Genomic DNA, 14,649 nt, shown 5'->3' with positions numbered 1-14,649 from the left:
AATGATCATTTGCCCTCTTAAACAAATTAAATCCTTAAAGCTAACAAGACGATTGTTTGCTCTCAAGTTATAACTCCATGGAGGTAAAGGGTTGGTAATTAAATGACCCATTGCCATAATGATGCCACCCCAAGGATAACAATCACCTCTTTCCAAGCATTGCTTTAATTAGCCTGTAGGAACAGACACAATCTACTGTCACCAAGCTCTCACCCAGATGAGCATCAAAAGCTCAACTTGTTCCCCACTAACATCCCAGATGTCACTTTGGGAAAGTTATGACAGCTCCTTGCACTGCACAGGGCAGGAGATGCCTCTGTTCCAAAGAAGCCCTTTTCCAAGAAGAGAAACCACAATTTCATCACTTTCTTTGGACAGGCCCTGGCTCTTCTGCAGCTTGGAGCAACCTCACCAGAAGCACTTGCCTTCCCACCCCCTCTCCCTGCACTGGAGAAGACCATCAGAGATCAACACCACTCCAGAGCACAAACACAGAGCAGAGGTGCCCTGGTTCTGGGAAGTATTTGAACAGTTGTTGTTGGCATCAAAATAGATGTGGATTTTTGCTTAGCAGAAGGGGAGAAGAAAGGGCATAAGGTAATTCATGCAACTATGCCAAGGAATACCAAGTTCTCCACAGTTTGGATGAGACAAGTAACATAAATATATAAATATTACACAACACATATAATATATATATTATCCAAGACCACCTTCGATGGGGTGAAAGCTGCAAAGGGCAACTTTCAGGTCCCCGGGGACAGGCTGGGATAGGAAATTTCCCACATCAGGGCACTACATTTCAGGGAAGAAAATCAGCTACTCAGCAAGTTCTGAACTCCTCAAAATGCAGGACGACATCCAGGGCCCACATGGGAGTTCTTGGCACTGCAATGATGTTAATAGAGGCAAGCAGAGCAGCCACACCCAGAGCATGATGCCATCAGGGGAAGCCCAGGTTTGAGATGACCAAAGCAGTTTTCCTTGGCTTTAATTAGTTTGAGTTACTGCCTGGCAGGTGAAATATTTACAATAAAGAAGGAAGACAAACAGCACCCTTCCTATTTTACTGCTGTAATTATCAGCTGCAAGCAAGAAAAAGTACCTGTAGGGGAAAGATAGAGAGGATCTCAGAGAGATGCTCCCGAGCACCACACTGTGCTCAGGAGCATCTCTTACCCTTACAAAACCTCTTTTCAAGGGGAACATGTAGAAAAGTTCAGTATGAGACAGATGCAAATTGGTCCTTCACTTGCACACCTTGCAGTGTGCAAACATGCATCCATCCAACCCAAGAACCAGATAGAGATTCACAGAATCAGAATGGTTTGGGTTGGAAGGGACCTTAAAGCTCACCTGGTTCCAAGCCGCTGCCACAGGCAGGGACACTTTCCACAGGATCAGTCTGCTCAATGCCCTGTCCAACTTGGACAATACGGTCCCCCTGAGCCTTCTGTTCTCCAGACTAAATCCCCCAGCTCCCTCAGCCGTTCCTCATCACACTTGTGCTCCAGACCCTTCACTAGCTCCATTGCCCTTCTCTGGACCCACTCCAGCACCTCAATGTCTCTCTTGCAATGAGGTTCATTTTCAAGAAAAATCTTTCTAGGAGCACATCCCAACACACCGTATTCCTCAGAGAGCCATTTCTGTTGGTTTCACTGGTGGAATTTCAATGCCATCTACATGACAACTTTCCCGTCCCCCCATTCTCAGACAAACCTGAGGAACTCCAGCTTGCAGCAACAAAATAGGAAAACAAGCTCCAGGAGGATAAGAGAGCTCAGAGCTGCTCCACACAGTCAGGACCCGCATGCAGGATCCAGGCCACCAGCCAGGATGCTGGGAAGGAAGCTGCACGCCTGGGTCTCACATTTTTTATGGAAATCTCGGAAGACAAGGAAAAAAGCCCCAGTGATGGGATTAACCTGGAGAGGAGGAAACTACAGGCACACAGCACCGCACCGGGGTGGCTGCAAGAACCCGTTCAGCCGAGCAAAGCTCTGAAACCAGCTACAGAGACAACGGAACCTCCCTTCGGAGCGAAGCCCCGGGCACAGGGGAAGGCGGCGGCGGAGCAGCGCCCGCCTCTCACCGCGCTCTCGAGGCGGCCCCGCCGATCGGGCACTTTTCGGGCGGAAGGGCTGAAAAACAGCATTGCAAGAGCATGAAGTAATCCCACCCCGCGGCTAGCCTTTGCTCATCCAATTAGCTACTCCAAGTGCAAGGGAAGAAGGGAAGGGAGAGGAAAACAAGAAAGCCAAGGAGAGTGTATTGCAACTCCGGGCAGCCGGGAGCCGCAGAGGAAGGAGGGGAAAGGGGGGAAGAAGAGGGACAGAAGGGGGGAACACATCCCCGCCACCGCTCACTTGCTCCGCCGGCCCTGGGGCCTTTCCCTCCCGCCAGCCGGGATGCAGCCGGCGGAGGAAGAAGAGAGGGGCGATCCCGGAACGGAACGGAACCGCCCGGCCCCGGGGGTCCCCGGCCCGGCGGCGGCGCCTACCGGGACTCAGCCGGCCGCTGCCGTTGCTCCGCTGCGGTTCGTTCCTCGCTTAATGCAACCAGCCCGAAGTCGCTCTCGAAAGTTCTGGGAGCAGCCGGGCAAGGCGGGCCGGGCATAGCGGGGGGCAGAGCCCGCAGCCGCCCCACCGCTGCGGAGAGAGAACCTCCGGCGGCGCCTGCCAGACTTGCAGGGGTTGGATTTGCGGCCCCGCTGAAGAGGCACCTGCTGGAGCAGCTCCCTGGGAAAGGGAACCGCTGCCCGGAGCCAGATGTTCCTGTGGAATCCAGCACCCAGGGCTGCGGCAGGACATGCACTGGCTGGGGAGCGCGGGTTGAGGTCTGGGACACCGAAGCAGAGTGCCAGCCCACAGCCCAGAGAGGAGGGTTAGTGCAAACCTTACCAAGTGCAAGGTCCTGCCCCTGGTTCGGGACAATCCCGAACACATACAGAGCCTGGGTGAGAATGGATGGAGCAACCCTGAGGAGAAGAACGCGGGGGGGGGGGGGGAAGGGGGAGGGATTGGCAGACACAAGAGGGACACGGAGCTGTTGAAGAAAGTCCAGAGACCACGGAGATGCTGCGAGGGCTGGAACAGCTCTGCTCTGGAGCCAGGCTGAGAGAGCTGGGCTTGTTCAGTCTGGACAAGAGAAGGCTCCTTAAGGGGAGACCTTAGAGCAGCTCCAGTGCCTAAAGGGGCTCCAAGAAACCTGGAGAGGGGCTTTGGACAAGGGCCTGTAGGGACAGGACAAGGGGGAATGGCTTTAACCTGACAGAGGGGAGACTGAGATGAGCTCTTAGGCACAAGTTCTTCCCTGTGAGGGTGCTGAGGCGCTGGCACAGGGTGCCCAGAGAAGCTGTGGCTGCCCCATCCCTGGCAGTGTTCAAGACCAGGTTGGCTGGGGCTTGGAGCAACCTGGTCTGGTGGAAGGTGTCCCTGTGCATGGCAGGGGGTTGGAACTGGATAAGTTTTAAGGTCTCTTCCAATCCAAACCAGTCTGGGATTTTGTGTCTCTCTGAATCCTGCTTCTCTTAGAGAAGTCAGAGGATCACGGAGCTGTGATGCTCTTCCATCACTACAGACTCCTCTTTGAGGGTTGTTGCTCTTCCCTCTGTCCCTGCTGATCATTTCTCCTCATTACTTGCCTGCTTTCCCATGGGTGATGCAGCTAATGCTTCTCAGTTGCATCCCACAGCCACCAACCGCTGCACCCCTCTACCAGCAGTACCCACAGACACAACCTCCTGCAACCTGTTGCACCGATGCTTGGGGGGTGAGGGACAGACAGCTCTGATGAGTCTGGGGCAAGAGTTGTTGTGTACCTCGGTGTGCTAGGGGCTGTGTTTTCCTCTCTACCAGTGCCTGCCTCAATGATAGGTGCCTGTCACCACCCTGCAGCTCAGTGCTCCATCACTGCATGACTGCAACTCAGCTGCTGCTGGGCTACCCCTGACTGACCTACAGAGATGCAAATGGAATCAGGGTCAGGAACTCTTCATGCCAGCCCCAAATATGCCCACAAGTGGCTCAGTCCAGTCGCTTCTCTCCATTCCCTGCAGAGGATCAGCTCCTGCAGATGGGGCGATCTCAGCACCGTGGGCAGTGTGAGCTGCTGAGTCCAGAACACACTATATAACTCTGTCCTTAAATCCTGGCAGGGAAGTGTCTAAATTTGCCATATTCTTCCCACTGGTATTTTATGCACATCCACCTGCCACCCTGCAGGGTCACAGAACATTTACTTCAAGTTAAAAAAAAAAACTCTTAAGGACACCCAAACAATGATAATTCATATAAGCAGCTGCCAGCCCAAGAGGTTTATGTGGCTGCCTTGCATTAGCAATGCCCCTAAACCAGGCTTTGCCCAGTGATTTTAGGGTTAAGCCTTCTATGATTTAGCACTGGAGCTGCCCAGGAGCAGTCAGAGATAAATGTGCATGTGCACCCCACAAGAAGCATCATGCAAACCATTTGAGCTAGGAACAGCAGGACCTCATCAATCCATCTCCAAACAGCATCATCCTCACACTTCACACCTGGCAAAACAGGAACATGCAAAGTAATCCATATAATTCAGTAAGGGGGCAAACAGACTGTAGGAGTAAGGAGATGATAGTGCAATGAAAATGTCTGCTGGGAAAGGCAAACACATTTTTCTTGGTATGATTAAACAGAAAAAACTCGTGACAGGTCCATGGCTGGCAGAAGAACTGTGCTGCGAGCTGAGCTCCCAAGCCAAAGCGCTTGAGCCATGCTTTCAAAAAGGGAGGAAAAACATTTTCCCTTCCAAGTGGATAAGTTGCAAAGCACCAGAACCAGCCAGTGGGATGGAAGCGGCTACTCATGGAGGTGGGGCTGAGCCAGCACACACAGCACAAGCGCAGGTCCTGACCCACGCAGTCTGGGAGGAGAAGAGGGTCTGGGTACTTTAGACTTGCATTTCACAGCACTCCTTGGGTCATGCTTCTGCCCATGTGGAGGGGGGTAATCCATAGTAGCTGCTCAGTGCTGATTCTGGGGCACCCTCCCACCAGCTTTACTGCTGCTGGGGCTGCTGTGACCACGGGGGCCTGGAGATCCAAACCTGGGTGTCCTGAGAGCCATGAGGTGCAGAGGTTTCAGGACAAGTAGAAGGAAGCCAGGAATGCTGATGGGGATTTTTTTGCTTCAGTAATTTCTAGTAGTGCTGACTTCATTGCAGCAAATGTTGCCATTTGCCACTCTCTCTACATCTGCCTGAAAGGAGGATGGGGCCAGGAGGTGACTGGTCTCTTCTCCCAAGTAACAAGGGGTAGAACAAGAGGAAGCAGCCCCACATCATGTCAGGGGAGGTTTAGACTGGGTATTAGGACCAATTTATTCACAGAGAGGGTGTTCAGGCATTGCAACAGGCTGCCCAGGGCAGTGGTGGAATCACCGTCCCTGGAAAACGGTTCCAAAACCTGTGTAGAAGAGGACCTTAGTGACATGGTTTAACAGTACCAGAGGTCAAAGAGCTGTGCTTGCTGGTTGTCACTAGTATCTACAAGATCAAGTTAAAGTTGTTGAAAACCGCCAGGTCTGACAGCTCTGGAGTGTTTAGTGACCTCGTCACCTGCAGCACAGGTACAGCATGAACTCAGCACAATGTCCCCCTTCCCAAGCAGAAGTAGTTTTTATTCCTTTCCCTTCAGCCTGCAACCCATTACCCAACCAAGCTCCAGGGAGCTCACAGGGCTATGGAACCATCCCTCCATGGGCTGTAGGCATTTGAAGGTCTCACACTGGCAGACGCAGCTCACTTTGAGTCCTGGAGAGGTCTGGCACACATCTGGTGGGGATGGAGTGGTCTGATGTCAACAGCAGCAAGGTCTTGGTCATGTTTTGGGAGATTCCTGCCTCAGGGGAAGGAGGAATGAGAGGAAGGACAGCTGCTCAATCCCCTGGAAGTCTTGAATACAGTAAAGTCCAGGCAGTTCTTTGGTCCTGATACTCCGCATTTCTTGTCAGGCCACAGACTGTCAAGTTATGTTAAAGCTACTGGCCCCCCCATGGTTCCTTTATAACCCCTCAACATCCAGATACTTAATCCCCCCTTCCTGGAGTTCCACTTCACTTTGAGCCCTCCCTCCTAACTCTTCAGATTAACAGGGCTCTTCACCCAGGTGAGGACTAGAATGTGCTGACAGACCCACAGGAGCAAACAGACCCCTAACACAGGTTGTGCAGAGTTCCTGAAGGCACCACTGATATCTCACGTGCTAAGCAGGGAGAAAATAACAGGCACCAAATACAACACTCTACACATGCATCCTCGTGGCTGGAAGGAAAAGAGCCAAGGTTTTGGTCCACTTCCTTCTTGCCTTCATCTCTTGCTAAAGATGACTTCTCCTGACAGAAAGAAAATAGAAGGAGGGTTTCTAGCTTCTAATACCTCTCATCTCATCTCATCTTACACAGTCTGGCCCAGCTTGCAGGAGATCACAGTCTTTTCCCAGGTGATTCAATCGTCAGGGAAACATCTTCCCAATAAAGCACATCACCCCAGTCAGAATTAGCCCTTCATCTGGGACTTTTGAATTAGAATGGAGGCCATGGCCACGGAGCAACTCCCTGGTATAAGGCGAGGTCTACAGTGCCAGCTCAACCTAAAGATAAGAACTGAAAGCAGAAGGGGTAAAGCACAAGCTCATCTCCTGGAAGCAACAGGGGCTTGGAGACCTTCTCAGCCACTCTATGAGCAGCTCTGCACTGGTCATAGAATCACAGACAGATTTGGATTGGAAGGGACCTTAAAGCTCATCCACTTCCAACCCCTGCCACAGGCAGGGACACCTTCCACCAGACCAGCTTGCTCCAAGCCCCATCCAACCTGGCCTTGAACACTGCCAGGGATGGGGCAGCCACAGCTTCTCTGGGCATCCTGTGCCAGCGCCTCAGCACCCTCACAAGGAAGAACTTGTGCCTAAGAGCTCATCTCAGTCTCCCCTCTGTCAGGTTAAAGCTATTCCCCCTTGTCCTGTCCCTACAGGCCCTTGTCCAAAGCCCCTCTCCAGCTTTCTTGGAGCCCCTTTAGGCACTGGAAGCTGCTCTAAGGTTTCCCTGGAGCTGCCACCCTCTGATGCCTGCACTCCGTCAAGGAGCTGGATCAGACCCTTCCTCATTCAGGGTCAAGGCTAGGTTCAGCTCTTAAAGAGATAAATACCAAATTCACGGGGAATTCACCTTGTGTTTTCACAGCCAGGTTTGACACCGATGCAGTGATGCCAACTGGAATGAGGCATCTGATTTAATATCATTGAAATAAAAATTGTTCAGAGTTGCTATGGTCTTTGCGAGTGTTGGGCATCATCAGGTTTCCTGGGGAAACTAGAAGGCTATGAAAGAGGGTCTCCATGGCTGGCTCAGCATAAAAAAGATGACTTGTAAAATCTATAGCTGCTGGTTGCAGGGCAGCACTTCAGGTGGCTTAATCAGCACTTGCTCCAAAGTACAAAGGAGAACTGAAGCAACTTTTTCATCTGCAGACTGATATGACTCTCTACTAAGAACTAGCAACTACCTCCACTGATGACTGGAGTTTGTGTCTCTCAGTGCACTCAGTGGAGGTGCTAAAGAGTGTGAGGCTGCTCAAGGAAGTTAAAGGCCAGGTGGGTCAGGGCTTCCAGCAACCTGGTCTAGTGGAATGTGTCCCTGCCTGTGGCAGGGGATTCAAACTGGATGAGCTTTAGAGTCCCTTCCAACCCAGACCACTTTGGGATTCTATGATTCTATGAATTACTACTTTGGGCAGATGACATGGTATGGAAACAAGGACCTTTCCAAGATGTTCCAGGTGCCCACCACCACTAATATATTTTTCCTGAGATGAGGCATAAAAATGATGATACAAGAAAAGAACTTAAATTCCTTTGACATCAAAACCAGCAGATGGGAACTTTTGTGAATAAATCTGTGAGCTGGAGCTGTCTGATGATGCCAGCTTTGCCAACAGGGAGGAGAAGTGGAAGTTTATTCTAGCACAGATTTCAGCAGTTAATCAAGGATGTGCTCTGAGCAGATGTGTGAGCGAGAAACTGAGTGTGAGATACGAGCTGAAATCAAAGTCCTGCCAGAGATGATATGCATGTGTCTGCACATCTGGAGCACTCCACAATCACTTGAGCTGAAAGATTCCTACTCAGAGAGATGAGAAATGGATAGCTGAATATGGAAGTGCCTTGTAAAACTCTGACTTTGTCTTAAATCAAGTTCAAGTGTAAAGAAAAGGAGATTTGCAGCACATGGAGATTTGCTGTAATTTTTGGATTCTAGAAAAGGAAGATGAAATTGAATAAAGGGAAACAACAAGCTCGACTGAGCATGATTGCTGCCCACAGGGCACGGATGGGGCTCATCAAATGCTCTTACCTATGCAATAGATGATGTGACGGCCTGGAGCTGTCTCAGATCTTGTCTGAGAAGGCAGCAAAGAGGAAAATGATGTTAATCTGATGTTAGTCTGAATTGATTAATCAGATCTTAGCCTGGCAGTGATGTTTGTAGAAACTCAGATACCTTCCTCCACCTGATGTAGTCATTAGCTTTCATAGCCTGTCTGATTCAGTTTTGCGCAGACTTTGAGACGCAGTGTGAAATGTTCCATTAAAATCTAAATACATTACTGCAACCTCTTCTAGCATCAGTCACCACACCACAGACTCAAACTCGCATTTCCCTTCTCTTCTGTCTCCTAATTATTAGCTAAATAGGGAAAATAATAGAAGAGTGACTAGGAATAGCAATTCCTAACACTGTGGCTGGTTGTCCGTTCTTTGCAGCCCAGTACACTCTGACTGCACGGATCTCTGTGTTCATGGGTATAGGAGTGTCTGGAGGTTTTTCTTTCTCAGTATATTTCCATTCCAGTAAGTGCTGAAGCAGATTTATTTGGACAGTTGCTGCCACACAGAATCCCAGACTGGTTTGGGTTGGAAGGGACCTCAAAGCTCATCCAGTCCCAACCCCCTGCCATGGGCAGGGACACCTTCCACTAGACCAGGTTGCTCCAAGCCCCATCCAACCTGGCCTTGAACACTGCCAGGGATGGGGCAGCCACAGCTTCTCTGGGCATCCTGTGCCAGCGCCTCAGCACCCTCACAGGGAAGAACTTCTGCCTAAGAGCTCATCTCAGTCTCCATTCTGTCAGGTTAAAGCCATTCCCCTTTGTCCTGTCCCTACAGCCAGTCAAACCCCCTCCCCAGGGAGGAGGAGTATGGAATACATGTTTGAACTTTCTCTAATAAGCAAAGACTCAGCAGCATTTTAGCTTCTACCTGCGAGTACTACAGCAGCAGTGTTGTACACTTTACCAACAACTCTAAGAGAAATAGGATATTTGTCTTTGGCCAGTGCTCTTCTCCATCCTCCATGAGGCTCAGACTCCAACTCAGCATCAGGCAGCACCTGAGGTGGCTGGTGTCAGAGGCTCAGGGTCACATCAGAATGGAGTCACCAACGTACCCACCTCCGCTGGCCTGTGTGCTCCCATTCACACTTCAGAATGTATGAACACCACCACAGGCCAGAAGCTGCTCACTGCGTGCTCCATGAGAGACAGGGAGTTCAGGGTCACAAGCCATGTGGACTACACCAAGCCAGAACCTGGCTTCTACCTGCAGCAAACAGCATAAGCACAGAACACAGTATACACCTAGACAAGTGACCTTCCCTGGAGCTCATATCTTTGCATTTAATTCCTATTGGTGTTTTCTTTTTTCCATGAGTTTTCCTAATGGCTTCTTTTTTTGCTGTTAACCCATGCAACCTTTGGCATCTGCAGCCTCCAGCAGTGATGGGCCCAGAGGTTACCTCCATCCCTGGGTGCAGACATTCAGAGCAACAAGTGCTCATGCAGATCTCACAGCAACAGTCTCGAGCAGGATTGCTGAAGTCTTTCCAGTGTAGAAAAGCAGCTCACTCTGAACAGGTCTGGTCAGCTGCAGTGTCTCCCTTTGTAAGTGGCCATGCAGTGCAGGAGGATTTCTGGTGCCATCAGGAGAGAAGCAACCCTGACGCACTGATGTCTGGATGAGCATGGCCTGTGTGAGAACTCTGATGGGTTACTGCAGGTGTTGTAGAAGCCAGTCCAACACTATCCTGTTTCCCAGTGCATGAGTCTTCAGCAGGAGAAGGCAAGGTCCATGGGTGGGTGTTTGTTGTCCCACAGGAACACATCTCCACCCCTTCCACTAGAACCCATGCTGTCCTGGTGCTCATGATCTGGGATAAAAGAGGAAGGACACCTCAGGTTCTCATTTGGCTGCATTTTCCCAGACTGTAAACCAGGTAGTGAGAAGCCTCAAGGGTAGAACAGCCCCATAAATACCTCAGAATTACAGGGACCCTCTAAAAACAACTGGACAAGGCCTTTCTCTTGGCTGGCAGCTCCAAGGGACTTTGCTTTCATTTGGTGTGAACTGAGACCTCAGCTTGGGCTCAGGGTTTTTGAAGATGTGCTAATGTGATGATCCTTAACACATTCACTCCCCAGGCAAGGCATCAATCCACTGCTTCCTCTGTGGCAAACCGCTGGCCTGGTTTTATGGGGACCTCCATGTGTTAAATGCATCAATTTTTACAGGGACATGTGAGGAAAGACCCTGTTGTTACTGGAGCACGTCAAAAGAACCCGTCAGAGTAACATAGCAGCCAGAGGCAGAACACTCATGCATATGGTGTTCACAGGGGCTGTCTGATGAATTGCTGCAGATGGTTCTAAACCCCCTGGCCAAATCTCCTGATTCCTGGCTTTTCCTGTCCCCAGTCTTACTCCAGTGCACAGTTCCTCTTGCTTAAACACTGTTTTCCCCCACACGACATTACCTCACTTCCTTCCACCCACACAGCCAAGCAGGATCCCTGGAGAGCTGTACTGGATCTGCACAGGCTGGGCAGGTCGGAGCACTGGCCTCTGACATTGGTGGGATGTCCCACAGGACAGCAGATCCTCCCTCCCAGCTCTCTGCTGCTCTGTGCTCCAGCACTGAAGTCAGAGCCTCTGCACAGCACCCATCCCACCTGCTGGTGTGGTCCTGGTGAGAGACCTGCAGCTGCTTCACAGGACATCCAGCACAAGTGCTGCTGGACACCCAGCATACACACAGCACAAAAATCCAGCTGCCAGAGCCCTGGATCCTACACATTGGGGTTCCCCCTAACCCAAAGCCCAAACTGGTGTATGGACACTTACATCTCAGGAGACGATGTCTGGAAAGACTTTCCCTTTTTTGTGTAGATCTCCCCACCTCAGCTGTATTCTTTTCCAACTTAGACACATGCTGCCACCTTATCTGTTTCATGGTTCCACACATGTAAGATTTTCATCCTCCCTGTTTTGTTTTAATGGGGACTGATGGAATGTAACTTCCAGTTCAGGAAGAGGGTGAGGATACAGAGCAGAGTATTTTCCTATAAGAGTGCCCCTGCTGTCAGCATCTTTCACCTTGTCAGTTTTACAAAGCTGATGCTTGTCCTGGTTTTATAAACTCATATTCCCTGTGACCTGCAGCTTGGGAATCTGCCTGCTGGCTGCAAGCAGCCACAGAACCCACTGGGTGCCCCAGCAAGGTGAGCATGCCTCCTGCACACTGACACCCTTCACTTGTGCCACAAGACATCCTTTGTCTGGGACATGTCACATCCCCTTCCCACCCCATCTTGCTGATAGCCATGTGAATTCCACAGGGATTTTGGCTGCAGCAAAATACAGTGTCTGGGAATCTATTTATAATCTGTGTTTCTCACAGATTCATTTCCTGGAATCTTTGCTCCAAACATGACAAGAGCTGAAAAAGGATCTTTGGATATTTATGTACTTTTTCCAGCAGTATAGCAACATCCTCAGACTTACATTTGGAAACAGTGGGAGGTTTTCCTCCTCCTTGGCTCAAACAAGAATGGTTTGGGAAAGTGTGAATCAGTTTCTCAGTCTTCAAGGTACCTCCACAGAGCCTGAAGAGTTTGTACAGGATGATACCCTGGTGTATACCGGGAGCATTTTCCTATGTCAGGTTAGCAGGCAGCATACAGGAGCAGAGCTTCTGCAAGAGAGTAAAGAAAGTGTGAGAAGGTTTATTAGTGATGAAGTTTATCTCCTGCTTATTTTTGTCTTCTTTGTGTTCATCAAAATGCAATGCCTACTTGTACTTTATCCTAGGAAGGCCTGCCCATGATGGGCAGGGTTCTCAGTGAGCATTAGGCACTCAGCAGGAGATCCAAGTACCTGCACAGCTATTTTTATTAGTCTCAGGTACTTGACAGTTGGGCTCTCAGTAAAAGAAGAAATATGGATTGTAGAATAGCACCTGGCACCTGTCAGTGTAAGCAATGAGTGCTGACACTGTAACTTCCCAAAATGCCTCATCACTGCAGGCACTGAGAATAACTGGTGGCAGAGCTGCGGCTGCAAGCACTGCCACTTGCACATTGCACAGGTATTTTAACCCACGTATCTTTTGTTAAATAAATCTTTAAGTAGTGATTTGCACCAGTTTAAATATTATATATCATGTGGACCATGTCATAGTACTCACCATTTTAGCAGCAAGCACTGAATTAGAACCATAATTGAGACTCTGCTGGCTTAAAATCCAGTCCCTGGCATAAACATCTCCTGTGCCAGCTGTACCAGATCAGCTCTGGGTCAGGGCTCACTGCCACACGAACACAACGTGGCTCTTTGCTGCATTTACCCCTTTGAGCATGAGCTGTTGTCAATGAAAAGAATCAGACAAAAATACCCCATATTTTTAGCTCAGCTGGGTTTGCCAGGTGAGCCACTGAAAAGCCAACCACCCACAGGAGGAGGGATGAGCTGATGTACCCAGTGGCTGCTCTGGTGCCAGACTCCCCAGAAGGGGAGGCAGCAGGAGCCTATGGCCGAGGTGTGGATGGAATGGAGCAGGGCTGGTGCTGCAAGGAGGAAGCTCTCATAGCAGCTAGGCTGTTATGTGGATAGAGCCCTGCTTTAAGCCCAAGCATCAGCAGCAGGGTGGCTATCTTGGTCAGAAAGCTTCTGCTCTCCACATGCTAATTACCACCTCAGCTCAGCTCTTGCACCATGGTTTCTCTCCACAGCACTTGCTACAGGTGGAAGGGGCAGTTACAGCCTTGTCCTCTTCACCTCCTAATTCTGGGGTGGCAACAGCACTTGCCTAACCTTGCTCTTGACTCAGAGACAACATGCAAATGGTCATCTGTCCTTCTTCCCAGTGAGTGGCAGAATAATGACAAAGGGCTCACATTAAAGCTTCCTTGTATATCAGTAGGAATAGAATCATAGAATCACAGAATCAGCTAGGCTGGAAAAGACCTTTAAGACCAGCAAGTCCAACCATTAACCGAGGGCTGCCAAGACCACCACTAAACCAGTGGTTTAGTGGAATGTTAGTGCCTGCACAAAGCCAGAGGATCAGGAGGGTTCATCTCTAACACAAAGGGGTTCTTGAGTTTCAGGGCTGTTCCTTATTTAGCACTTCTAAACCCTAGAATCTTGATGCAAAAGCTGGTGGGGTTCATAGCATTGCTCCACGGGACTGCAGATGACTTTCCTGGATTACAGCAGGACTATAGGAGTCTGACCCCCTTTTTGGTTGTTTAGAATTGCTTAAATGCCAACAACAGCCATGTAGGTGCCTAACAGATCTCTGACTCTGAACTGCCCAGGCTGTATTCTCCCAGACATGCTGGCAGTGGCAGCAGCACTCAACCCTCTGCTGAGGCACAGTAAAACTGCATCGTCTCCAGCAGCAGAAAACCCTATGCAGTCACCGTGCAGCAGCACCAGCTGAGGACCTTTAAACTTCATTAGGAGAAAACCACAATAATTCTGCCAAAAGAAGGGAAACAACGAGCTTCTCATGTGCTTGCAATCTATTGATAGAATCACAGAATCCCCAAATGGTTTGGGTTGCAAGGGACCTTAAAGCTCATCCAGTCCCAACTCCTGCCACAGGCAAGGACACCTTCCACCAGACCAGGTTGCTCCAGGTGGCTTACGTCCAACATGGCCTTGAACACTGCCAGGGATGGGGCAGCCACAGCTTCTCTGGGCACCCTGTGCCAGCACCTCAGCACCCTCACAGGGAAGAGCTTCTGCCTAAGAGCTCATCTCAGTCTCCCCTCTGTCAGGTTAAACCCTAACCCTTGTCCTGTCCCTACAGGCCCTTGTCCAAAGCCCCTCTCCAGGTTTCTTGCAGCCCCTTCAGGCACTGGAGCTGCTCTAAGGTCTCCCCTTAAGGAGCCTTCTCTTGTCCAGGCTGAACAAGCCCAGCTCTCTCAGCCTGGCTCCAGAGCAGAGCTGCTCCAGCCCTTGCAGCATCTCCATGGCCTCCTCTGGACTCTCCATGTGCAGAACCCTGCACTTGGCCTTGTTGAACTCCATGAGGTATCTCTCTAGCCTGTTCAGATCCCTATGGATCCCATCCATTCCCTCCGGCACATCGACCACACGACACAGAGACTGAATTGAAGCTTAAAATTCACACTTACTAAAGCCGCCTGAGGGAACAGCGGTTTCCGCGGGGGAAGCGGAGCCTGGGGCACCCCCAACACCCGCCCGAGCGCCCCTGAGCTGGGCTCTGACCCCACTCCACCCGGCTCGCCGGCGGCCCGCGGCTCCCTGGCCCGC

At 50.5% G+C, this 14,649-nt stretch overlaps 1 long non-coding RNA gene across 1 annotated transcript; it reads right to left on the bottom strand.

Moving 5' to 3' along the window:
• Positions 1-9,160: 9,160 nt before the first annotated feature.
• LOC115946766 (uncharacterized) lies at positions 9,161-14,623 on the bottom strand. Its single transcript, XR_004080798.2, has 3 exons — positions 14,511-14,623; positions 11,872-12,061; positions 9,161-10,241 (listed from the first exon to the last, which is right to left on the bottom strand). It is a non-coding gene; the product is annotated as an uncharacterized lncRNA (long non-coding RNA).
• Positions 14,624-14,649: the final 26 nt, after the last annotated feature.

This window comes from Melopsittacus undulatus, chromosome 8 (assembly GCF_012275295.1).
Source record: "Melopsittacus undulatus isolate bMelUnd1 chromosome 8, bMelUnd1.mat.Z, whole genome shotgun sequence".
NCBI classification, from domain to species: Eukaryota; Metazoa; Chordata; class Aves; order Psittaciformes; family Psittaculidae; genus Melopsittacus; species Melopsittacus undulatus.
This window is presented reverse-complemented; position numbering and strand designations above follow the sequence as displayed.